General features: G+C 60.0%; 1 long non-coding RNA gene across 1 annotated transcript; it reads left to right on the top strand.

Annotated features, from left to right (window-relative positions):
- The first annotated feature begins 498 nt into the window (after positions 1-498).
- Positions 499-9,344, top strand: LOC147822153 (uncharacterized). The gene is made up of 3 exons (XR_015446119.1): positions 499-889; positions 2,608-6,741; positions 7,058-9,344. It is a non-coding gene; the product is annotated as an uncharacterized LOC147822153 (long non-coding RNA).
- Positions 9,345-26,519: the final 17,175 nt, after the last annotated feature.

Genomic DNA, 26,519 nt, shown 5'->3' with positions numbered 1-26,519 from the left:
CCTGCTCCATGCCAGTGGGCTCATCCTGGGGCTGCCTGGGTCCCCCCCTGGAGCGGAGCCCTCAGTCAGGGCATGGAGTGAGCCCGGTGAGGGGGGAGGACACCTCTGCGGCTCTGAGAGCCAGCTGTCTGGTCCCGAGTGTCCGCTCTCATACACTGCCCCTCGTCGGCTGGAGCCTCACAGTGGGCACAGAGTGGGATGGAGCCCCCTTCTTTCCCAGGTGAGGAGCTGCAGGTGGGGTGAGTGGACAGAAGGCTGGGCACCAGCACAGCCTCAGTCCCGAGTCTCCCGCCCCCGCCTGGCCAGGCTGGCAGCTCAGCTCCTTGAAAGGCTATTCTTGGGTCTGCTCAACAGGTGCCCAGCAGTGTGAGCCTGTGCTGATGTCAACTCCCAAAGCGGCCTGGCCAGGTGCCGAGGCCATCTCCACTTTCCACTTCGAGGCCCGGATTGACAAGTGTCCCAGGCGGGCAAGTCCGGGACCCCCACCCCAGGCACCGGACTAGAGAGCAGACCAAGAGGGGGGCCTGCCCTCTCGCCACAGGAAGGAACCCTCAAGAGGGGTGGGAGCCCTCCTCCAGGAAGCCTCCTTAATCCACCACCCCGCTTTGGATGGCTCCAACTCCATTTGGCTTAATTGCTCATTCTGAGCTGGGCTCCAGATGGAGGACAGGGCTGTTTCTGAGCCGCCACTGGATTCCCTTCCACACCAAGCCCTGTGCAAGCCCTGTCCCCAAAGGCAGGGCACTGTGACCCCTGATTCTCAGAGGAGTCAGCGTCTCCCACTGGCTGCCTGACTGCGTCCTTGCATTCTGCTCAAGCTTTGTCCCAGCATCTGTCAGAGCGTGTGACACTCTACGTGGCTTCAGCAAATTCTCTCATATAAATGTGGGTGAGTGCCTCTCCCCTCAGCCAGGATTTCTGTAGGGGCACAAAGGGGCAGTACTGCTTCTGGGGCCCCTGGTGTCTGGGGAGGAGCCTGGGTCCAGAAGGTAGACCCCAGCCCTGGGCTATCTGCCGAGCTTCCACCTCCTGATGGGGCAGAGTCTGCGCTGCAGCCTTCAGGCTCTGGTCCCAGCCTCATCGCGGGGTCCACAGCCTCTCATTCCCTGGCCTTGAGAAACGAGCCCTCCAGCCTGCAGCTTTGGACCCTGGGGCAGACCAGGAGCACCCCCAGGTCTTACTAATTAATGAGAGCATGGGGTGGGGAAGGAGACGGAGGGTCAGCAGTGGACGGAAGGAAATGTCTAGTTTTTGGCATCCGACAGGCTCTGCAATGACATAATCAGAAGGTTCTTACTGACTGGGCAATAAAACAGCTCATAACTGTGAATGCAAAACTCCTGAGCAAGGCAGCCTTGCAGCCCTGGGGAAGGTCACTCCAGGATCTCAGGAGGCACCTTGCAGGCAGCTGCCCCACGGCGGGGACTGCAGTGAGTCCTGGTGCCGCACGATGCAGACCCCGCACAATGCCCCCTGTGCTCCGGGGCCTCCCTCTGCAGTGCCCCCTTGGCCTGATCAGTGCCTTGTCCACCCCAGGACATCCCAGGAATGCTGCTCACGCTAGCCGTTACCTGCACCTGCGGAGGTCCACTGACAACCTTCCTCCTCAAATCTAGACGCAGTTAGGGCAGAAGGGCTGGGGTGTCATCCTGGGAGAGAGGAGGAGAGAGGGGTGCAGGAGGAGGACAGAGGGTCTGGGGATCTCGGGGTGGGGAGTGGTGAGGGGCTGAGCCCAGACTGCGACTCCCAGCTCTGCTGTCTGGGAGGGTGCAGAGCAGGCCCAGCAAGCAGCTTGGGCTGCCTGACTCCCAAGATTCACAGCGTTGAGGAACCAAGGGCTGTAGAACCTGAGGTCTTCAGAGGAGGCAGGCAGTGCGGAGGCCCCTGGGTGGAACCTGCCCAGAAGATTGCCCTGACCACACAAAGGCCCGAAGCGCATAGTGCAGCCCCTGCCTCACTCCCTGGGACCACCCCAGGCACCTCCCCAACCCTCGAGGGACAGAGATAGGGTAGATGAAGGATGGGGAAACCAGCTGCACCCCTACAAACTACCACAAAACAACACTGGTTCATCATTTTAATCCTCATGGTCGGAAGGCCGGCCTGGAGCACTGGGTACTCAGCTCAGGGCCCACTAAGCTAAGATCAAGGTGCTGACCTGGGCTCGGGTCTCCCTGAGGCCAGGTCCTCTTGCAGATTCATGGGGTTGTTGCAGAATTCAGCTCCTTGCAGTTGTAGAATGGAGAGCCCATTTTCTGTGGACTGAGGGCTGCTCTCAGCCCTGGACACCCTGCAGGCCCCCGTGGGGAGTTCACAGCATGGCCAGGGTCTCCCCCTAGGTGGTGCCCCCCCAACATCTTTCTGATGAACCCAGGACAAAACGCTCTGATCAGGCAGTGACTGAAGGGATCATCATTCCAGGGATTCAGAGGCCTCAGGGATTTGGGGTTACCAAAGGAAGCTGAGAAACTGATTCCCTTGTCCCCTGGGTGAGGTGGCCGGTGGAGTGCCCTGACCTCTGGACCACGGTGGAAGGAAGGTCCCTGAGGGCCACCTCTGGAGTACCTCGAAGACTTCGCTGCCCTCATGGCTGTGGGTTTCCCATAGAGCCTATCGGCCGTGGTCCTGGCAAAGCATCCCTGGGACTGCAGTTCCAGCCAAGCTCCTGGCAAGAGAGTTTCTGGGAGGGATCCTCCAACCTCTGTAGGTGAGTCCCTGGATAAAGGTATAGTCACCGTCACTGGCCTGCTGTCTCTGTGAAAAGATACTTTAGGACTCTGATTCAATAATTCATCAGGGCACGTAATAAATTCAAGGAATACCTCCAAGGTTTTGAGAATCACCCACGTTTGACTTCCTCCTGGAGTTTCCTGGCAGGCAGAGCCATCCATCAGGATTTCTCCATTTGTTAAGTGGGATAGCTCCCTCCTGGGCAGGGTGATTCTCAATGGTAGTTGGCCTGGGAGGAGGGACATTGCCCTGGGGACCCGAGTGTGGCCCATTCTCAAGCTTAGAACTTCTTTCTTCACATGACTGACTCCTAGCAGGGCAGAGGCAAACGGGGCTCTCAGGAGGTGGAGAAAGGGTGGGGGACAAGCCACAGCCACATGCACAAAGGGAAGCCAGTTTGGGTCCCATTCCCCTCAGCAGAACTGTGTCGCCACGCAGCTGCCTGAACAAATCTGCTGTTTGGGGTGACATCCCAAGATGTCACAGGTCCTCTTCCAAGGCACAAGTGGAACTGTGGAAGAGGAGAGGGCTCTCTGAGTCCAGTATGTGGGATGCCAGGGTCCACTGCAGCCCATGGGGGATCAGCTCATAAGCAGGAGCCACGGCTGCCTTGCCTCATGCATGGCCGCAGAGCTGGAGCTCAGTGGAAGCAGCACCACACCTATGACAGCCAGAACTTCTGGGCTCTGGCCGGTCGGGATGTTACATCAGGAGGCTGCTTGTGGGGATGCCTTCCTGCTGGGCGAAGTGGAGTAAATGGCCTAGGAGAAGGAAGAGGAAAAGACGGAGGGGAGGTTTTCTAGAATTGTGGTGAGCCAGGTCAGAATGGCAGCTCCTCCTCGTTTTTTGTTTTTGTTTTTTGTTTGTTTGTTTGTTTTGTTTTATTTTTGTGCTAGGAGTTGAACCCAGGGCCTCACGCATGCTAGAAAGTCCTCTACCTCAGGATGGCACATGCTTAAATCTGTCAACGAACTTTGTGGCCATTATCTCAGAATCTCTTCCAAAGAAACAGCGTCAGGCCATCCCCACTCACTCCACTTGTGTGCATGCAGATTCCTGGGCACCTGGGACCAGTTACAGTACTTGGAAGTCCTGGGCAGGGACTCAGTGCAATAGACATCCTATCTCCTGTGACACTGGGGTGGTTGTCAGCAAGCTCCATGGTGAAACCAGGACTTCATGGTGGCTTCTCATGATGTCATTGCCAATGATGCTCCATAATGAGCAGAACCCCACCACGCCATACCCCAGAATATAGGGTAGAGACAGACATGGACAGTGTCTCCCCTGATTGGCCTTTGGTGGATGGGTCCAGTGTAGCCAGGATGAGGACAGAGCAGCCACTAAGAGGGAGTCAGAGCCCGAGTTGGGGCCTCAGACCCAGCCCCACGGCAAGTCAGGGTCACCCTCTGATACCCTGCAGAGACCCGCATCATGACCCCTGCCATGGGGCCATGTCTGCAGAGTGGTTGTTCCACTAGGCACAGGGTGGTGACAGTTAAGCGAATGCCCACCCAGGAGCCACTCAGCAGAGGGCCCCTGACTCCACGGCCTCCCCTGCATCTGACTCTCCCCCACCGATGGCTGGGGTTGCACAACCTCCTGTGGCAGTGAGCACCCATCACAGCAGGCTTTGAACTCACCCTCCAACCACAGGCAGTGGAGATGGTTGCCTCCATCTCAGCCCCAGATCCACAGATCCCCGGGATCTCATCTTTGTTTTCTGAGGCTGCTGGAGATGGAGATCAAGACCTGGCGTCCGGACAACTCAGGACAGCTCAGCCCAGTTCCCTGTGGGTGTGCACGGGGGCTGCAGGGACAGCGCAATGTGGAGACGGCCGCGCAAAGTGTCCCTGCGGGCAGGGGTCACGGCCTGCCCAGGACTGCAGGGCTCAGCATCACAGCCAGCAAGGTCTGCACCCTGGGGAGGGCGCGGCTCCCACTCATATCCCAAGCATGCCGTGACATTTATAAATGCTGTGTGCAGGAGCCAAAACCCATCGCGAATTAAACAAGACCCCGGAGAACGCCCATGTGGGCCCCCGAGAAAGGCAGCTTGGTGATGGCTTTCCCCATTCACAGTGGGGCTCAGGCTGGCAGCCATGCTTGGCAGCAGCTCAGTCCCTTCTCCAAATGAGTTTGGCGTTTTTTAAAAAGCACCTTTATAACAATTCCAGAATGAATATTTACAGGGCAGGGACGAAGGAGCGGGCTAATTGTGGCTGTGTCTGTTGGATCAACACTCCTGGCTCCCAGAGGACGCTGTCAGGAGGTTGAGCCTCCTTCCCTCCCTCTCTTCCTCCCAGGAGGGCACAGGCCCTGGACCCCTGGGGGGAGACCCCAGGAGGAGTCCCCAACACAAACAGGTTGTGGACACAATGGTGTCCTGGGCCCAGTGGGGTTCTTAGGGTCAGGCCCTTCGGGAGGATGGGAGAGGTCAAGGCCAAGTGCAAAGCGAGAAGCTGGTTTTAGCGTGTATGCGGTCCACACTGGAGGAGAGAGACGGGCTTCTGGCCTGAGAGTGGGAGGCAGTGTCCAGGCGAGTGTCCATCGAGGGCACTGGAGCAGCACAGCCCAGGACCCTGCAGGTAGCCTTGGAGGAGCTCTCTGCAGCCTGCCCTCCCTCTTCACAGAATCCCAGGAAGAGGGGAGAGGGGAGAGAGGAGAGGACACTAACAAGGCCTCCAGCTGTGAGCCGGGATTGCCCAGAGGCAGACAGGCGTGGCTCAGCAGGGCGACCCTTCAGGCACTTGAAACAGGAATCCTCTGCCCCACGCATACATTCTGCAGAGCTTCTCTGAGTCACGCACTGATGAAGTCACACTCCTCACCTGAATGGAAACGCTGTCCTCCCCACTCCCTGCCCCTGGCCTCTGCCCCATATCAAGGAGCAGCATTTATGGGCCGAAGGGCTTTGAAGTGAAAGGGCCTCTGGCTCCATCTGCTCCGTTTCATGTCTCCGACACCAGTCTCCTTCCTGGGTCAGGAGGAAGCTGTGCGGGAGGAGGAAGAGGCAGGAAGGCATCGCAGCGGGACCAGAGTGCTGGGCTCCCACTAGGCCAGGCCAGCCCATGCGATCTCACCCCAATTCTCCCCTGCATCCCCACAACTGCATCTCAGCCTCCCTTGGGACCGCTGCCTGGCCCCTCCCCATGCTGACGGGCACTTCGGGAGTGGCTTGGGGCAGTGGTCAGGAGGAGCGCTGAGAAGTGTGCTTGACTGTCAAGGACTCCCGTCCCCTGCACAGCCTGCCCTGGGCCGAGCACACCACCTGCCTCAGTACAAGTAGGTTTGAGAAAATGCAGAGGCCAGTGGGTGAGCAGCCTGCCCAGGCCTCAGACAGGGTGGGGATGGCTGGATGCAGAAGGCCCGCCCTGCCGGCTGCCCACCTGGTGTGAAACAGGCTGCTGGTGGCTTAGTTGCTCCTGGCCCTCCAGGGCTCCCGGTCTACACAGGGGCCCCATCTCCCGAGTGTGCTGGAAGGCTCCCATGGGTGCCACAGAGCCATCCACTGCCTCGGAGGTCATTCCCAGGGCCCAGCCCAGAGGAAAAGGGCGGCACGTATCAGGGGGAGGAAAAGGACTGTTGCCTTAGTAAGAGGTCTGGGTGGCGACCCCTGGCTGTCGGGCAGCTTCCAGAGGACACTGTCGGCACTCGGCCCTCGGCACCAGGCGTGGTCTGGCTGCCCAGGGTCTGCAGTGCTGATAGGGACCTGGCAGCAGACACTGGCCACCTGTGTGTGGGGAACCGTCCAGGGTCCAGGGCTCCTGGAGGAGCCAGACACATGAGGAGCACAGGCCTCTGATCCCTCCTCTGCTCTGCCACACCCTGCGGTGCTCCTTCCTTCCCTGTGGCCCCACACTGGATCAAGACTGGGATCTGGCTGGTGAGATGCAGAGCTGAGCAGCAGTCCTGGAGGGCTTCCTGGAAGCCCGCATCTTTAAGAAGAGACAGGGGAGAGGGGTTCCGGGAGCCTGCATGGTTGGCAGAAAGTCCTGGAGGCAGCATCAGGTAAGGTGTCTTGGGGTGTGAGAGGTCTGCAGGAGAAGGGGCCCTGAGAGGGAAGCGTGGGCCAACGGGACCTGCAGCTGATGCACGGGGCGGGTGGGGGGCACTGCCGTGGGGGAGGCTGGGGGCCCTCTAAAGGTGCCAGCCCAGTCCCTAGAGACAAAATTCCCCTGAGGCTGCAGGCACTGCTGTGGGTTGGGGTGCAGATGTGATCTGACCCAGGCAGGTAGCCTGCATCACCATGAGGGGCCACCATGGGGCTAGAGGATTTGGTATCCCGAGTTCTCCTGAGCCTGACCTGTCTCCTGTCCCGCTCCAGGCCCAGGCTGCCCCATCCTGTGTTCCCAAGCTGCTGGGAGAGAAGCCCTAGGCCTCCCGAAGCTGCCAGGTGGCTACAGTGAGTGGGAAAATGGGGCGATGAACTTGGGGTGGGGTGAGGAACTTGCAGAGGGCACAGGGAGCTCCATGGGACACAGGGTTCACAGACCAGGCAGGAACTGGGGTCTGATGGCTGCATCTCTGCAGGAGCCAGGAACCTTCCCGGAGATAGATTTTACATTTGAGGCAGAGTTCTTAAAACGAAGCCAGAGTTGGCCCCTGAACTCCTTCCCTTCCCACCCGTACAGTGGGGAAGGCTGGGGTCTCCAGCCCTTTAGCACTGGGCACTCTCTTCTCCCTGGAGGTGGAAATCCCTCTGGGCAAGGACCCAGCACCCCTTCGGGCTTTTGTGCTCCTCCTTTTCTGAGGAGCCAGCATCACCCCCAAACCCTGGCTTGCTCTTCCCCGGATGCCGGATGCCGAGGCAGCAGAGGCTGCAGTTGCTGGTGGCTCCTGCTGGTGAGGAACAGGGAGGCCAGCCTGGCCCCGCTCCTCTCCTGCCTCTTGTGCGGAGGAGAGCTGCTGGACGCCGGGTGCAGAGAAGCTGTTCTCAGCCCCCACACCTGAGCTGGTGAGGGAGGGGCTTCCAAGTACTGAGGCCACCCTGGACCCCAAAGCCCTCTTGTCCCTGAACGCTCTGTGTGGGGCAGGCGCTGACCCAGAGCCACTGGGTAGCCCTGGCTGGAGGCCCCGTGGGTCACCATTCTGGATGGGCTGGAAACACACTGCTGTCTGCTGACACCATGGCAATGAAATCCGCCTTTCTTTACTCACTGCCAGGGAGGTTTCCCACTGCTGTGACAGGAACGTGCGTGTTTACCTGCTCTGTGTGTGTGCATGTGTTTGAGGGTGTACACCCAGAGCTGGCAGTGGGCAGCCACCCAGGCGCTGTGTGTGTGGGGGTTGCTGTCCTGTGCCTGTGCCGTTTCACCTTCAGCTCAGCTCCCCAGGCCACACCGTCCCTGGATGCCACATGCCCATGTGTGCCAGGGGAGCAGGGTGGGGCAGTGGTCAGCTGAGGCCGGGTGGCACTGCAGGCTTTGCCTCCCGCTGGGGACCTGCAGTGCTCACAGGCCCGATGGAGGCTCTGAGCAATTCTGCAGGCTGGCACGCCGTCCGTGTGCTGAACACAGAGCCCTGGAGTCCGGGGCAGGCCTTGCAGGAGGGGTCACAGGCTCCTGGATGGGGCCTGGACCCCCTGCCCAGTGCTGCTGTCTGCCTCACTGGGCCCTGTTAGGGTTTGGACTGAGGATGCCCCAAAGCCTCCTGTGCTCACATGGGCTCAGGAAGATGACGGGGCTGGGGCGCTGTACTCATTACTGGAGTCACCCGCTGGGAAGCTGAGCGAGCGACTGTGCCTGGCCAGAAGAGGCAGTCGTAGAGGTGTGAGCTGGAAGGGTATGTCTCCCTCCCCGCCTCCTTCCTCTCTCTGCTTCCAGGCCACCATGATGTGAGCAGCTGCCTCTACCCAGCCCTTCCCGCCCCTCTGCTGTTTTCTGCGTTTGCGCCTACCAAACGTGGCCTAAAACTTCTAACTGTGAGTCAGAGCAAGCCTCTCCTTAAGCGATGGATGCTGGATATCTAGCATCATCAATGAAGACGGTGACCAAGGTAATCCCTGACTGCAGCAGAGGGGCCAGGTCACTGGCACAGCCACTGGAAGCTGGCCAGGCACCCTGCAGCCATCCCCACTCCCCTGACAGCTGGGGTGAGCCCTTTGGGGCCTCCCCTCAGGGTGGTCTGTCCCCTCCCCTGCCCAGCTGTCCGGGGGCACAGCTGAAGCATGCTGGGCAGGGCTGCCGGGCTGTGCAGGGCAGCAGGATCCAGGGCGGCAGTCTCCTGGAGGGACACGGGCAGGCTGTGAGTGTCCTGTGGCTGCTGTAACAAATGGCCACATCGTTGGTGGCTTAAACACACACATTTATTTTCTTACAGATCTGGAGGTCAGAAGTCTCCGCCAAGGTGTCGGCGGGGCCAATCCCTTCTGGAGCCAAGGCGAGAGTCCCTGTCCCCTTCCCGGCTTTAGAGCCGCTCCCCACGGTGCCCCTTCCTCCATCTTCCAAGCCCGAGGTGCTGCGCCCCCGCCTCTCTGACTCTGACTCATCCACGGGGACCCCATGGTGACACTGCCCAGGGCTATCGCCCGTCCCAACGTCTGTCACTCAGTTCTGTCTGCAGAGCCCCTTTGGCCACGTGAGGTGACGTAGCCACAGGTAGGGGACCAGGGTGTGGGTGTCCTTGCAGGGAGGGGAGGCAGCGCTGTCTGCCACACAGATGCTGCTTCTATACCGCACGCGGATGGGAGGCCACCCTGATCCCCCACAGCCCTCCCCTAGCAGTCTGTGCGGTGGCCCCGGGAAAGTCCCCAAGACAGCAGCAGCAGGGCCCCTGGAGCCCAGGGCCCTGTATCTGGGACTGGGTGGCCGGGGACTGGGTGGCCGAGCCCCGGTGTGGGGATTACTGGGGAGGGGTGGGCTGGGCTCTGTGACTGGCTTATCTTTTTTTTCAGTGGAAGAATTCACATAAGATAAACACGAACCATTTTAAAGTGCACAATTCAGTGCCATTTAGTCCACTGCAACGCTGCACAACCATCACCTCTATCTAGTTCATCATCCATCTATCTAGTTCCAGAGCGTTTCTGTCACCCCACAGGAGACCCGAAGGCCACGGAGTACTCACTCCCTGTCCTCTCCCCTCCTCTGCAGCTCTGCCTGTTCTGCAGGGTTTATGTTAATGGACTTAGGCAATGTGTGCCGTGTCTGGCTTTTCACTTAGCATCGTGTGATGCATCCACGTTGCAGTGTGTGCTGCAGCTTCATTTCTTTTCATGGCCAAAAGCCATTCCACTGCACAAATGCACTGTGCACTGCACCTCCACCCTCACTGTGTGGGTGCTTAGGCTGGGTCCACTGTTTGCCCACTGTGAGCGTGTGCCTAAGAGGGTGGGGGGGGTGCAGCAGGGGCTGCCAGACTTCCTACAGGGGCCTCACTGGCAGAGGTGGCCAGGGGTGGGGGTGAAGGGAGGGCTCCGTGTGGGACCAGGCAGCAGCGGAGGGTTCCTGGGAGAGAAATGAGAAGTGCCCACCCTGTTTGAGACCCCTAAGTGTTCGTGGCCACCCTGTCCTGCATGATTACAGGGTCAGTTCCGAGGAGGGCACCTGCTTAGTCTTAGTGCTCTGCTCCAAGGTGGATGTTGGAGGTTTCCTGGGAGAGAAATATCAGGTGACAGCTCTCTGATGAGAGGGCCGGGCTCACATTCTGCTCCCCAGTGGAGGGAGCAAAGCCACCTTGGCCGAGTTCAACGGCTGGCCCATCGAGGTATAAAATACATGGGTGACACTGGCCTGGGGCAACACTGACAGCGTGCTGGATGGAGCAGAGAGGCTGCTGGGGGCTCTGGCTTACGGGATGACCAGGGATTTCCCAGGTGTGGGGTGGCTGCTGCTAGAACCTGTAGATGCCTCCTGCCGCACCACTGCTGACAGGGGACCGTCACCCCCCTGTGGCTGTCAGTGGCCCTGGGGAGGGGTGGACATTCTAGCGCGGGTGTTTCTACCCTCTGGTTGTACTGACCCTCCAAGGGCACCTGCCTGCCACGTCTGCCCACATCAGACCCTAAACTCACTCCAAACCCGAAAGCTGACCACATATGAACAGGGCTCCAGCCAGAGCCTCCCGCCACCACCACACTCAGCCCTTGGCCCTAGTTGTCTCATGGTCAGTGGGTCTATCACCTAGTTCTTTGAGTTGTTCACTCATTCATCATTCATTCATTCAATTGTTGGAGCACCTGAAACAGGTATAGGAAAACCCAAAGGGGGCAAGAAGGTGATGCTATCGGTGGCCTTCCTCCAGCTACCCACAATGCCACATGTGGGAACCTAATCAGGAGGGGACTTGTGATGATAGGGTAATCAGGGCTGAGCCTGGTTGGGCTGGTCCTTGTCACCAGCGAGGAGTGCCCTGGCCTCACTTGACAGGCGAGAGTGGAAGGTTGCCCTGATCCCAGCTGGGGCAGGGGTTAAGGGGGTCCTTTCTCCTCCAGGGATGTGGGGAGGCCAGAGCTGGCCTGGTAAGGTGGCCACCCTCATACCTGTGCAGTGAGCAGGTGCTGGATGACAGAGCCCCTGGCCTCCACCTGGGCCCTTCCACAGGACCCCAGACCCTTGACTGTGCCTCCCAGTGCTGGTCTGACCCTTCAGGGTGCTGCAGGAACACAGCCTGCATGTGGCTGCTAGTGCCACATGTGGCATTTGCAACAGACACTTCCAGTAGGTTTTGCTGCAGACACCTCCTCACTCTCGGCTCAGGGGCCACTCAAAGTCACTTTGCCATGGTCCAAAGTGAGGCTGCAGCCTAGGATGGGGGTCCCTCCTCCCCGGAGTGATCTGGATGCTCTTGGGTAGAAGCTGCTGCTCAGTGGAGCTCTGGCTCCACTGCCACCCTTGGCTTCCAGGAAGCTGCTCAGCAGCTGTGGGCGCCCTGCCCCCTTCTTGCCTGCCACTGTGAGGTCCCCACAGGGGGAGGGCGAGCTGCCCTGTGGCCTCGGGCCGTGCCTCCACTTCCCCAAATTCCAGAGGCCCTCTTCCCCGGAGCTGGCCCTATCTGGCCACCCAGAAAGCCTATTCCCAGGGTGGGGAATCCCAACTCACAGAGCCTCCTGCAGCGTCAGGGCAAGGCCATCCTCCTGGCCTCTGGGACAAGGGCTCTCTCCTCTCATTTTGCTTCCTGATTTCCAAGCCTGCTCCCCTTTGGCTGAGTCCTGGAGGTGGCCTCCTTGCTGTCTGCCTTACACTCCAGGCTCGACCCCTCCTGGTCTCCATGCTCCCTGTGTGTTTGGCCCTGGGCGCTCTTCCTCGAACCTCTTCTGGCTTCACCCTCAAGGTCACTTGGGCCCTGTACATTCCGCACCCCCAGGCCTTCCTGCAAGGGGTCCCCCGGTACCACCCCCACACCGCGATCGCCACAGATGGCCTCTCATCCGGCATCCAGCTTCGTTTGCTCAATTGCACATTGTTCCTCAACCCCTGCCCAGCACGGCAGGCGGTTGTTTCAGTGTGGCCAACAAAACAGGTGAATCAGGGCCAAGTCAGGTGAAGACCCAGGTCTGCAGCTGGGTTGGCTCCTTCCGACAGCTCAGCAGCCACCTATGGCCAGGGGCAGCCTGAGTGGGACCAACAAGGGGCTTCCTGGATTTGCTTTCCATGCCTCTGCAGACTTGCCCTCAGTGTCCCCTTGCAGGGAGGGAACCAGGAGCCCGGGGTGAGCCTGGAGGCACAGCCCACTCTGCGCTGGGGGGTGGCCTGGAGTGGGCGCAGGGTCCCCACAGGTTTCCCCCCGGATTCTGTGCAGTGAGCACACTTTGAGGGACTGAACCGCCTGCCTGGCCAGGACAGAGGAAACCCCCTGGACTGCAGGAGCAAGAGGTTTGCAGGCAGTTTCTGGAGCAAGAGGGCCTCTAGATGCCCATGCTCTGGATGGAGTTCGACAACTGCACAAGCTTGCTGTCTCCCACCCGTGCCTGCTTGGGCCTGCACAAGCAGGTCCCCATGTCACTGCAGCCTACTCATTGCGTGTTAGTCTTGGAGGAGTCTGCAGAGGGATGGGAAGACGTGCTCAGTGTCGCACAGCCTGAGGGGAGAATGGGTCGCCCCAGGCCACTGGACTCTGAGTCCAGGCCGGGCTGGGCCTTGTCCTGGCACAGGCTCTTACATGATCCAATCATCCCCAGGATGGGGTGCTCCCAAGTGTGACACACCATGGGGTCTGCAACCTCAAGCACTTGGTGTAAGGCCCAGGGTAGGGGTGGCCAGTGAGTCTGCCTGGCCAAAGTGACTGGCCTGCTCATTGCTGGGGGTCAGCCCATTGCCACAAAAAGGCAAAGCTGTGGGCAACCCTGGGGGCCTAGGCTGAGCTCAGCATGCAGGAGGCCGAGGGCACAAAGGGAGGCAGCTCCCCGCCCTGGCTGTGCACCCCGGAGTGGCTGGGTCTCCCCAGGGCACCCCGAGGAGTGGCTGGCACAGCCTTAGAGACTGCTGCCGGCTGCTGAGGAGGCTCCTCTGTACTGGGCTGGGCTAAAAATAGCGGGGGGGGGGGAGTTTGCAGGGCAGGGACAACCGGTGGGAGGCTCATCAGGGAGGGGCCTGAGGAGACCGGGCTGCCCCCTGGGCTGGGGACAGGGACCGCGTCAATGGCGCTGGGGCTCGCCCTGCTCCTGGCTGCCAGGCCGGCCTCGGCCCAGCTGACAGGCTATTTTTTCCCCTGGTTGACTAAATATGGTCAGGGAGCACAGCCCGAGGGGCCACTTGGCCGGCCGCGTGTTTGGGATGCTTGGCTGGGTATATAAGAACTGCCAAGGTGAGGCTGCTTCTGATCCGAGGCCCCGCACCCGCAGCCAGGGTCAGGCCCTGCCGTGCCCTCCCCTCCCCCGCCGGCGTGAGTCTCAGTCTCCGCGCGTGGGGCGCGTGCGTGTGCGAGCCTGCACACCCGCGGGCCTTCCCTTTTGTTCCGCTCTGACCTCTACTCTACCTCGTGCCGACCAACCGGGCACCCGGCTGGGGGTGCAGGGGCTTCCTGCAGATGCCCGAGTGCAAGGTGTGCAGCGGGCAGGGCTGCCTCTGCCTCCTAACTCTGCATCGGCGCTCTCTCTCTCTCTCTCTCTCTCTCTCTCTCTCTCTCTCTCTCTCTCTCTCTCTCTCTCTCTCTCTCTCCCTCTCTCTCTCTGTCTCTCTCTCTCCCTCTCTCGCTCTCTCTCTCTCCCTCTCTCGCTCTCTCTCTCTCTCTCTCTCTCTCTCTCTCTCTCTCTCTCTCTCTCTCTCTCTCTCTCTCTCTCTCTCTCTCTCTCTCCACTCCCCCCCGCTTCTCTCAAGATCTCCCTGCTTGGCTAAGTCTGCGCTGCTGCAGGAGGGCTAGGGGAGGACAGGGTGCGGAGCCCGGGCGCTCGCTCGGTGTCTCCTTTCTCTCCCTGCCTCCCCCAGCCCGGGCGCTCGGCCCGCCCCCACCCTGCGTTCGCCATCGGCTCGGGAGGAGGCGGCTGGCGCCGCTGGCCGTGCTGCAGCATCTCCGGGGGAGCCGCGTCCCCGCCCCCGCCCGGAGGGCGCCGGGTCTGTCCGGGTGAGTCCCCGCCCGGCTCAGCCACCGCCCCCGGGACGCCCCATAAACTTGCCCGCTGCCGCGGTGGAGTGTGCCCGCCGGCCAGGGCGCCCCGAGTTTTCTCGGCGCGTGGCATCGGCCACATTCGGAAATTGCAGAGCCAGTGCCGGGGCCGGAGGGCGAGTCCGCTGGCTGCAGGAACTTTGACGGGCGGGCTCTGCGAGGAACCCTGGGCGCTCGGGGTGGACGACGGGGTCGCGGATCTGGGGCCGGGGGTCGCAGGGGGAACGGGGAGCTCACTTAGCCGCCCGACTGCTGCAAAGCCCCCGCAGCCGGGCCGTGGCTGAACTTACCTTGGAACTTGCATCGTGGGCCACGGAGGGCGGGGGGGGGGCGGGGGGGGGGGGGGGGGGGCGGGGGATCCCCGGCAGGAAGGGCAGGCCGCTCCCGACTAGGGCTGGGGATTTCGGGGCGCTCGCAGCGCCGCGGGGCCGGGAAGGCGCCCTCCAGGGCTCTCGGGCGGCGCACCCGTGGGTGGAGATGGGGACTGCGGAGCGCGGCGAGCCTGGGCTCCGGAGCGTCCCGGTCCCCGAAGGAAGCCCGACTTCCGCAGGGCTGCGCCTCGGTGGGGGCGGGGCGGGCGCTTTCCCGGCACAGCCCGCCCCGCCCGAAGTCTGCTCCAGGAGGCTGGGGCTGCTTTTCCGTCCAGGTGGAAAACTTTGGGGAAGTGACTGCGATTCATTTGTAAGTGGGCAGCAGCTCCTGCGGACGCCGCTGGGCCTGGGCTGACTCTCCTGCTCTTTGGGTCCCCCGGTTCCGGCGTAACCCGCAGGTGCCATCCTATGAGTGTCTGGGGGATGGGCGGCCTGGGTCTTGGACCTGGAGGGCAGGCAGGGAGTTGGGGGGCTGCGTGCTCCTGACTTCAGAGCCCCATTCCCAGGGAGGCTCTTGGAGGGGCACAGACACAGCTCAGGGCTGCCGGGGCACCCCGAGAAGACAGGAGCTGGGGCTGCTGTTTCTGTTGCCCTTTTATACCCTTGGCTACATGGAAATGAGAAATAACAGCAGCCACGTGGAGGGGGCGCCAGATTCGGTCTCTTCTGCCAGGAAACTCCTTCCTGCACGGGGTATCTCTCAGCACCCTAACCCCTCCCTGTGTGGGACGAGTGCCCAGCCCTTCCTCCTGCAGGTGCCACAGCCCGGGAACCCAGAGATGCGCTTAGACCCCTCTGCACACCGCAGGCTCTGTGGACGAGGCCCTGCCCAGTGATGGGAGAGTCCGGACACCCTCTGGGCTGTTGTTTCGCAGGGTCAGGGCGGCCAGATCAACCTGACAAGGGCAGGGGTCGTTCTCTCGGGTCCTGGGGCCCCACAGCCCCACAGCAGGCCGGGGCCCACTGGACCCCCACTCAGCAAATCCTCGGTGTTGGCGCTGGCCCCACTGCCCTGCAGCCAGGTCCCCGCTCTCTACCTGCACAGGCACCTGGGGTGACACCCTCCTCCGACGTCCAGTCGCTCACCTGCTGGCCTCACTTTGGGCTGCGGTGAGGCCTCCAAGTCCCTTGGGGTTCCTCCTCCTCCCAGATTGAGGGTGGACTCCCCAACCTTAAGGCCCCATTGGCCTCTTTCTACATATTTTTCAGATTCCCAGCTCCCCACTAGGTGTGGAAGTTAACAGGGAAAGAGGGAGTCTCTATTTCACTCCCAGAGAGATTTCAAAATTCAATCAGGAAAATATTGATATGATTATGGATTCCAAAGTGCTTAGCTTGTACTTGCTAAGTTTACTTAAACCCTCTTTAACAGGCACATTAGAAGCTGGTGTGCCCTAGAGAACTTCAGAAGCAGGAAGGTGGCCCCTCCCTGCGGCTGTGGCTAAACTAGTATTGGGGGGCTGGTAGAGCTGGGTGGCCACAAAGGCCAGGTGAAGGAAGGGCCCCTCAGGGCTGCCTCGGCTGCATGCTGACCCCCAGGTGCCAGTGTGGGCTGCCTGCTGGCCACCATTTCGGGAGCCCTGCTGCATAGGCGGCTGGCCCCAGAGGAGCTGCAGTGGGGACGGAGGGTGCGGAAGAGAGAGGGAAGGAGGGAGCCAAAGGAGGCGGAGGCCGAAGCGGAGCCGCGCCCTCACTGGCTGGGCATCTGCTCTGAGGCCAAGAGTGGCCGCCTCTCAGAAGCCCACTTCCGGGGATGTGGAGTCTACAGATGACTGCCTTTCTCACTGACATCTTCAAAGAAAGACACCAAGCCCTCCTCCTGGGGACCTTCATCTGGGAAGGCACAGTTCACCAGGACGCTGCTCAGGAAGCTGTCAGCTGCCCAGGTAAGGCTCCCTGGCTCACTTCTGGGGTCCCTTGGACCACTTCCCCATCTGTCCCCAGAGAGCAGAGTTGTCCAGCTCCTGGGAGAAGAAGGTCACTGGCCCTTGACGCCATGGCAGTCCCTCACTGGCCTGTGAGAGGCTGGAGCTGCTCCCAGGCTCTGTCTCTTCTCGAGTCCCCTCTGCCCTTGGCGGGGACAAGGGGGTCTGAAGGAGAGTGAAGGTGCTACCAGGGACTTGGTGCGACTTCTGAGATCTGGGCAGGGATGACATTCCCGTCGCCGGGGTGAGGGCAGGAAGTCTCGTCTTGTTTCACGGATGCCCAAGTATGCAGCTGTTCGGGAAGGGGATTGGATTCTTGAGACTTTCTGGTGCGCACTGGCTGCTCTGCCCCTCTTGGCTGTGTGTGTTTGTGCGTGTGGACACGTGTGTGAGAGAGACAGACGGGAATGCAGGCTGGGAGGGACAACCAGATTCGAGTTGGTGGAGGAAGAGAGGGCATCCTGACCCGGCCAGGGGGCTCCGGGTGTGGTGTGGGGCGTGAGTGTGTGGCCTTGAGGTGCCTTCTCTCTCCCAAGAGGGGTCGGCTGGCGCTGCTACTTCCCAGGCCACACCCCTGAGCTACTGAATGACCTGCTTGGGAAACATACTTCTTTATATGCCCATGTGGACCTGCTAAGCTATGGAATGTAAAGAAGTATGTATTTCAGGCCAGGAACTCTCTCGCCACCCTGAGGGACAGCCATGCCCCCGGCCAGCCGCCCAGGGTCAGGGGACCAATCGACAGGCTGTGGCCCAGGCGAGGCCAGGGCAAGGCTGCCTGGCAGTGGGACATCCGTGTCCCTGCCGGCATTGTTCTGTCACTTTGCCTGTGTCAGCAGGTGGAAGCGCTCATCAGACATTAAATATTCAGCGTGCTGACTGCGGCAGAGGGGAGATGGCCTGGGGCAGGCGTGGGGGCCCGTGTGTGGTTGGTGGGGCTGGGGGACATGCGAGCTTGGCTTGGAGACATAGGGTGGTGGCAGCTCTGGGGGCCCCACTTCCTGCCACCCTGAAAGAGGTCATTTGCCAGCAGACGGCCATGTGTGGTCAGGGGCAGGAGACTGTTAGAGGCACAGGAAGACCAGGGTCTCCCCAAAGGCCCCTGAGCAGGGCGAGGGGTGTGCAAGGGAGGGAAGAGACTCCTGTCCACGTGGAGAGGTCTTAGAGGGAGCAGTGCCTCCTGACTGACACCTGGGCTCCCGGGGCTGCACAGCCAGGCAGAGGAGCAAGGGACAGGGAGCCCTCGCACAGAGATACTGCCAACCCTGGTGCTGTCCCAAGACCCCACTCTGCCCACCGAACCTGGGCCACCCAGGATGATTAAGACAAAGGGAACAAAGGAGCTGAACCTGTCCATCCCTGAGCCCAGCAGGACATTCTGGAGGCCCAGAGTGATTTGATTTTGCCAAATCTCCTGGCTCATTCTGTTCCACCTGCAACCAGCCAACATTACTTTGCTTTCGCTTTTTCATCAAATCCAACTGGAAGTACTTTTTGTCATGAAGGCTGGTGAGGTTTCTACAGAAAGCTGTGTGGGGCCCAGGACTCCTGTTCCCCCTGCTGGGGATTGAGTCCTGCCTGCTCTGAGTCCTTCTGCATCAGGAGAGAGGGCTGGGCTGACAGTTTTTGGGTCCCAGGAGGTGAGGACAGGTTTGAATCCAGTCTGGGAAGCCCTTTCCACAGGGCTGGTCCTTCTTGAGCCAGACGAAGGGCGTTGGGCTCTGGGGGAGTCTGGGAGGCCATGGGGGTGTCTGTGGTTTGTTTCTGGGTCTGCAGCCCACCTGGGGCCAGCATCCCCACACATGCTGCTCCTCCACAGGGGGGCTCTTCTCCTCGCGTGCATCAGCTCTGCTTTCCAGCCCTAGCATGGCCATGTCTGCATGTGGCAGGTGCCGCTGCCCGTCCTGCCCCTGACCTTGGTGGCAATGTGATTGGGAGGGCCAGGCAGGGCCCCTCCCTCAGCTGCTGCAAGCGTTGGGTATGGGGGTAGCCATCCCAAGGATTCCCTGGACAAAGGGACCAGGGCAGACCTGAGCTCACAGGAGACTCCCCCCAGCCTGGGGGAGTCTCAGGGTGACTGTAATTGAGGGGCTGGCCTGGTGCCTCTGTAGTCGAGGGTCCCTTTCCAATCTGGAGGCTGCGTTTGGTCATGACCTCTGCTCTGTGGTATTTGTGGCTGGTGAGAAGGTAGCACTGTCCTTGGGGACTGCCTCACTTTTGGCTAGTGGCCCCAGAGGAGTCGGTGTCCAGCACCGCCGGAAGGTCATCTCTGCCCTACATGCTTCCAGCTCCGGCCACAGGGAGGGAAGTAGACCGGCGTGCAGCCACTGAGGCCACGGGCGGCCACAGACACACCACTGACTTCCGCGAGATACGTCTGTCGTACATTAATGCTTTATTGCAGGATGTGGTGTTTAAATAAAAGCATTAGTGTTTTGGAATTAGGTTTGACTGAGCAGTAAAACTAGAGGGTTCACAGGGAGTGAGCCGTGGCCTACTGGTTATAAATCACCTCCGGTCTCGATCTGGTGAATTAAAAATGAGCATCTCTTGTATTCCTCCCTGGATGCCCAAGCCCCTCTTCCTGCACGTGTCACCATGGGGTGCTTCCTTGGTGACACTCAAGACCCAAGGGTTGCGAATGTCCTGTGTATGAGGCTCCAAGTCTTTCCATAAGCAGGGATCCAGTGCCAGCACAGTGTGTAGGTGCCCAGGACTTTATTCCATAGGGTCTTGGCATGGGGAGAAGGGTACAGACGAGCGGATGTGGCCTCCCTGCAGGACCTTTCCAGGATGATGCCACCCAGACCTGAGGCCAAGGACTTGGGACTCTAGAGGAGAAAGGAGCCTGCATGGGGGCATGTGAGGGGGTTGGCGGGGATGCCCTGCCCCTTTAGGATGCTCTGCTGGCTCTGGGACTGAGGTGGGTGTGCAGCTTCAATGAGACACCCCACGACCCTTTCTCCAAGCTCACTGGGTCAGGGATGCACCCCTTGGGCCCTTGGGTTTTCCAGAACCCTCTGGAAATGTTTGTACCACAGCATTCGGGTGTTGGGTCTGGGCCTTGCTGGGGGAGTAGTAGCACCAAGAATCGAGGAGCTCCTCAATTCAGGAAGCCAAACTAGTGAAATGCTCTATTCTGCACCTCACAAATACAGCCACTGCTCCACATGGAATTTCCACATGTGAGCAAAACCAGCTCTGAGAGAGGAGTGGGGTTGACTGGAAGGCTCAGGGCAGTCTGCAGGTGGGGCGATGTGTCAAAGCACCTCTTGTTTTTCTATCCAGGTGGCCAAGTAAACTGTGGCACCCTGCTAAAGAGGGAGTTGCCAGCGATTCCAGTTTATTGCGTGGTGTGCACATCAAGTGTAATAAAGCATCTTATTGCATGAGTATTTCAGAGCGGGTGCGGGCCTAGTAAAAGTGTTCACGGTGAGGGCACCTCAGCAATCTCATCTAGGACTGTCGACCTCACGTGAAAAACATTGCGCTGAAGAACAACCTGCTATTAAGCGTGATTAGATTGACCGCACCATGGGCGTTTTAGCGGCTGCAGCCCAAGTCAATCAACGCAAGCATAGCTGGAATTGCACCGCCCCCCATGCCCTAAATTAAAAATGAGAGAAGCTGAGTAATCTTTGGGACTAGGGCGTGGCAGGGAAGATACTGACCCGGAGGGGCCTGCAGCCAGGAAGGTGGAGGGTGGGCAGGGTGGTGCAGTTGCATTACTCGCGGCTACTTAAGCAGAAGAGTAAGCCAGCATGAGAGGCTTGTGTCCACTCAGTCCTGCCCTGCGTGTCTGCTTGCTGAAGGCCTCCGACCTGCAGCCCGGCTCCCCGCCATCGGTGTCTGAGGGCAGGGCACTGGTCCTCGGGATTGCCGGGCTGGGGGCAGAGTGTCTGCTAAGGGTGGCTGGGGACCACATCATCGGCTTTCAGAGGGACCCAGCCTTGGCCCCGTTCTTGGCCCACCGGCTGCCTCTGCCCTGGGTCCTGGATGCATCCCACCAAGAAGAGGCCTGCACTGCCGTGGGAAAGGGCAGGGCCAATGCCAGCAGCTCCCGGAGGCTCCGGATCTGCTCCTTCTTGGGCCCAGGACCTGGCTGGCCAGAGTTTGGGGCCTGGAGAGCCCCCATTGTCCAGTGAGGGACTGCTGTTGGTGCTCCCAGTCCCAGGCCAGTCGACCCTGGGAAGCCTGGTGCTGCCGAGCCAGTGGGGAGGAGCAGTAGCTGCAGCGGCAGCAGGAATGGTGCAGGCTGCTGCCAAGCTGCTGCCGGGATCCTGCAGTGCAGTTGCAGGCGCATGCAGGGCTGCGCGTCTCAAGGGCAGGGATGAGAGGCCACCGCCAACAGCCCGCAAGCAGCTCCTCAGATGGAGATGCATGGTCTTCTCTGAGGCTGGGAAACTGGGCCGACTCCCCAGGCTTTCAGAGGAACAGTTTCTTCAGCCAGGTCTGCCTCTTTCTGGGGGGAGTGTCCCCACTGGGTGCAACTGCAGGTAACGGTGAGGGATGAGGCCCTGGGTCCCCAGGGCAGAGAACAAGGGAGAGCCCCCACTGCGGGAGTGCTGCAGGGAAAGCTGACTGGCTTCTCCCCAGCTAGGAGGTGGCCCTGCAAGGTGGTTGAGAGTCTGGGGTCCTTTCCCTGGTGGCCAAACCCTGGCTTGGGGCAGGCACTGTGAGTCCTGGGCTGGGGCTTGGCAGATGAGTGTACACGCGCGCGTGGAGGACGGATTCTGGGAAGAGCGGGACAGTGACCCAGAGTATTTTTAACTGCAGGGAGGGGAAACAGCAGCTGCCCTGGAGCCTGTCATGAGGGAGGACCCTGTGGGGACTGTGAGGCTGAAGGACACCCAGGACAGATGTGCCGCCTGAGCCCTTGTCCCCCTGGCAGGCCTGTGTGCCCTTGGTCATGCCCAGATATGGCCACAGGCCATGTGCATCTCCCCAGCTGCCCGCTCACCATGGCTAGTATAAATAGCCCATGTTCAGCTGTCCCGCCAGAGGCTTGACACAGGTGACCTGGGGCTGCAGGCCTAGGCTGCCTGGGGCCCACACTTCACCAGAGTGCTCTGGCCGGCGGCTGTGCAGCTCTTTACTTTGTCTCCTGAGTTCCCCTCCTCACCTGCCTCTTTCTGGAGTGAAGTCCAGGCCGGACCTGGCAGCTTGTGGTGGTCCTTCCCAAGGGCACGGCAGGGTCTCTGCCCACTGAAGGGGTGCAGGGGGCAAAAAGCTCAGCCCAGGGAGGGGGTGCAGGACACAGCCTGGTCCTGTGCTTCAGCTTGGTCCTGCAGCAGGGCCCTCTCCCCTCCCATGCAGATGCAGCAGCACACGCCGCTGTGCTCCTTCCAAGGAGAACGTTCTGTCCCTCGCCTGTAGCTCAGGAAGAGTTTAACGGCAGATTTTTGAACATTTCGAGGGCCCCATGAGCCAGATGTCCTTAAGGAAGGGTGTAAAAGGGCCGTCCATCCTGTGCCTCCCAGGGGCAGAGCTGGGAATTCCTTGCTAGAACTTATTAGAGGCTGGTGTGCACCCGTTGTGTGTTGCTGGAGCCTTCCATGGTGTCCCAGGGCCTGCGGTGGCCACATGGGGCCTCTGCTCTTTTATCTGGTGCCATTCCTGAGCTCTGAGCTCTGGCAGCAGCCGGGGCCCTTCTGCAGGTGGATGGGGTGCGGTGTCCCCAGGGGACCAGGTGGCTCCTGCGCCTGCCTTTGCCAGCAAGAGTTCCTGCTGTCGGGTGGGTTCTTCTCACCTGGGGACACATTGGCCACCCCTGGCCCCCCCTTCTACTGACCTCAGGGCTCTGCGATCATGTTCGCAGCCCTGCACTCTCTTCCTTCAAATGAAACCAGCATTTACACCGGCCCTGTCTTTGAGATAGTAAGACACAGAAATCTGTCTTGCCATTTTTGCAAAGAACAGCAAAACAATTGTGTGTCCCTCCCACCTCTGCATCCCCTCGCCCTGCCCCCTGCTCTGTGGGTCTATTTAAGGCAAAATTTATCTCCAGGAAGGGCCCTATCAATTTGCCATGCTCTTTTGTTGACAAGTTTATTAAAAACCCAGGCAACTCTGTATTAAACTTTTATCAGTGTTGTGAAAAAATACATTTTTTTTGAACAGACAGAAAAGTTATGGATTTGAACTGGTCTTGCTGGTGTTTGGCTGAGTCAGCATTGCTGGTACTAAGGAATGGGGCCTTTTTCGCTGGGGGTGAGGTTTTCTTTTGTCTTTTAATTATGGGTCCCTCTGGAGACTACCTTGTGGGATCTCGCGCCCCCAAATGGAACCCCCAGAAGGCTCCCGTGAGGCAGCCCCACTGGAGCTAGCCATAATTTGCTATTTTAATAATTAACCAAAATCTAGAATTAAAAATTAATTTCATGGTGAATCTGAGTGCTAATAGGTAGGGTCCCTGTGTGGAGAGGTAGTAGGTTATTGATGCCCAAATTTTAAAAGCTCCGTAGTAAGAAAAATATACAAAAGTGTTCAGATAGGCTTTGGTGACGTCCTCCACAGGGCGGAGGGAGGAGGGAGGAGGCCTGTGGATCCCCTCCCTGTGGAGCAGGTGACAGGGTGGAGGGTCCACCCACCATTTGCCCAGGCCCTTCGGTCTGTCCATGACTGTGGTCCAGGGTACAGCTGGCTTTGTTCTGTGGGCTCAAGGGCAGTGGCTGGCCGCAGATGTGACCAGGTGTTGATTGTCCTTCAGCAGAAGGCGTTTGGTGTCGTGACTGCTCTAAGGATGCTGGTCATTTGGTGTGCTGGGGCAAGTGACAACTTCCCCTGGGAGTGTTGGTAGTTTCACCATTTTCAATGCCGTGGGCAGGGGCTGTGAGTGCAGTCTTAGGCCTGAGGGACAGGTGCCCAGAATCGTAGGCTGCACGGGGCTGGTACTCATGCACGTGGTCACCAAGCCCATGTGCCCCTGCCCTCCACACTTCCCAGGGAAGCCGTGGAGAACTTCCAGCTTGGAGTGTGATGCCCTGGAGCCCAGGTCACCCTGTGCACCAGAGTTCGGGCCTGGGGGACAGCCGGTAAGCTGGGCAGAGTAGCCTCCCTGCTGTGACTCTGGGCTATGGTGCTGCCCCTGCAGGGCCCACCTGGCACCTTGTGGCCCCTAGCAAGTGCAGGAGTGCTGCAGGGTGAGGGGTGGCAGCCACCACTTGGCCCAGGGCCGTCCTGCCCCTGCAGTGTGATTGCCCCACGGGTACCTCCCGAGGTGAGACTGGCCCCTCGTGACTGGGTCCTGGTGCGCACTCCCTGCTCCAATCTTTGTCTGTATCACTATTTGTTCCAATTATAACTAATTGGACACACATTGCATTTTCACAGCATCTAATTTTCCATTGATTAAAACAGGGCTGCGGTGTTTTCAGCAGCGATTATCTGTGTCTAGTATCAGCTGCTACTTAAAAACGCTGAGTATACTTCCCCATGTTGGATGACTCTATCAGCAGATGTTTTAAACCCATTTAACCGTTTGGTTCCTAAAGTGCGCAGACAGTAGTAACTGCTGCCTTGTTCTCTTTGGTGCCCCAGTAAAGAGAGATTTTCCAGTGCAGCCGTGCCCCGGGATCCAGCTACAGCCCTGCTGTCCCGGAAATGCTACATTCATCAGCAGCACTGGGCCGTCTTTCTGCCAGGCCTGGCGCCAAGACCTGGGGCACCGAGCAGCGGCCGGGAGCTGTCTGTGCCCTTGCTTCACCAGCTTATTTCTAGCGAGCACTGGGCTCAGTGGGGTCCCTGCAGCACGGAGGTCTCCGCAGTCCTGTGGCTCAGAGGGCCCATGCAGGGGTGGCCCATGTAGTGAGGGGCTGAGCAGGAGGACAGCATGTGCTGGGGAGAGGACAGCACGGCCGAGGGCTGCTGCGGGTTCCCGGACCTGGGAATGAACACAGAGGTCTTCGGGAAGGCTGTGCTCTTTGAAGCACCTGGCCTGTGTTCAGGTGGCTGATGGGATATTGCATCTTGGCCTTTTCCAGAGAGAAAGGAAAAAGCTGCTTAGGAGGAAGTTTTGGAGGTGCATCATGGGGGTCCCCGGGCAGTCCTGATGGTGGGTGAGACCCAAGGGTGCAGAGATCTCTGCCCACGCAGGAGAAGCCCGAGCACGGCAGCTGGTCAGCGAGGTCCGGAAAGTCCCCAGGGGCTGCAGGGATCTGTGCTGCTGTGGCCAAGCCGTGGACACAGCTCCTGATCTCCCAGGAACATGAGCTGCCGCGGATTCCTTCCAACCTCCAACCAGTGGGCTGACAACTTGTTTGGCAGAATGACCAGGGACGGCCCCTGAACTGGGGTGAGGGGAGCAGAGCCTGGCGTGAGGGATGGGTGCCTGGGCCTGGGCAGGATGCCACCCCAGCCTCAGTGTCCTCCTAACCGGCCAACTTGGACCGGCCACCCAGAGCTTGGGGTGAACAGCAGGAGACAGCGCTATGGTGCTTAGGGCCGTCCTGGCCCCCAGGGGCTCCGTGCTGCTTGCTGTTAACCGCAGCAGTGACAGCAACGTGGTGTGTCTGACTCATCGCCCAGGGCACATGTGGCCACACCATGTGGGCTGTGCAGCAGCCCAGTTGCCTTGGTGTCTTGTGAGTGAAGCGACCAACTTCTGCCAACCGTATTTATTGGCAAAGGCTGGATCTGCTCCCCTACCAGGACAGAGGGATGATTCAGGACCCACATCCCCTTGGTGTCTGGTCCCTGTCACCTTGCTTTGCTTCACACTTGGTGTCGAGTGGGGATCGGGCCAGGCGAGTGGGAATGGGGGTGTCCTCTGAAGCAGGAGGCCCCCCAGGAGTGTGGTAGGACAGCCCCAGGCAGGAGTGGAGAGGTTGAGTGCAGCAGCAAAGATCTGCTCATCTGGGGGAATTCCTCCAGTCGGTCTTCACAGGGGCCAATGGGGAGTACCAGTGCCAGCGAGGGAGGGGCCATGCGCTGCAGTAGGGTGAGTGAAAGGGTCCCAGGGTGGGATTTGGGCCTGACCTTCCCGAGGCGACAATACCCAGGTGCTCTTCCTTGGCTCCCCCAGGGCAGCCAAGGGCCCCGGGCCAGATTCAACAGGGGCTGAGCCCATCGCTAGTCAGATCTGCTACACTGGGAATAATGACAGTAGTGATAAATGGGTAAATTCGGCTGGTGTGAGGTCTGAAGCTGTCTTAATTAAGGGCCAGGTAGGGCTGGCCAGGAAGCCTGCTTTCTGTCCTGTACCCAGAGTGGGGAGAGGAGAGGAATGTGTGGGGCTGAGGATGGTGGCCGGGCAGCCCCCTCAGCAAGGCTGAGGAGCCTGGAGCTGGCCCTGCAGCCTGGGGAGACTTCAGGGAGACCCTGGGCAGCATGGCAGAGCTTTCGCTGTGGGGGTAGGGGTGCTGCAGCAGGGGAGGTGCTGAGGACCCTGGAGTTGGCACAGGCTTGGTGAGGGGCTCATCCTGCCCATGGAGGATCCTGGATGGCACAGTGCAGTGCAGCCTGTGTCCACAGCCTCAGGAGGGCAGAGAGAAGCCAGAGGGCAGGCAGGCAGCTCTGGGCAGCACTGGGGGAGCGGCCCGCGTGGCCACCTGTGCTGCTCAGGATGCTCTGTGCTCCCAGAGGGGCATCTACACCCACAGGACATGGTGTGCCCTGTGCTGCCAGAGCCACTCTGCCTCCTGCCATTGCTCCTGATGAATGAGCATTAGTAGGTTTCCATTGCTGTGTCCCAGTACCCAAGAAAGTCAATTTGGAGGAGGAGAGGTTTATTTTGGCTCAGGGTTTCAGAGGTTTAGTCCATGGTTGGTTGTTTCTGGGCTGAGGTGAGGCAGCGTGTCATGACAGAGGAAAGCTGCTCACCTCATGGCAGCCAGGAAGCAGAAAGGGTGGCGGAGCAGAGCCAAGAGGAAAGGCCAGGGCCTGATGCAGTCCCCAAGGTCATGCCTCCATGACCATTCCCTTCCAGTCGGCCCCACCCCTGTCTCCATCC

Source organism: Heterocephalus glaber, unplaced genomic scaffold (assembly GCF_053883595.1).
Source record: "Heterocephalus glaber isolate CG9 unplaced genomic scaffold, H.glaber_assembly_v1.0 deba00001673, whole genome shotgun sequence".
NCBI lineage: Eukaryota > Metazoa > Chordata > Mammalia > Rodentia > Bathyergidae > Heterocephalus > Heterocephalus glaber.
This window is presented reverse-complemented; position numbering and strand designations above follow the sequence as displayed.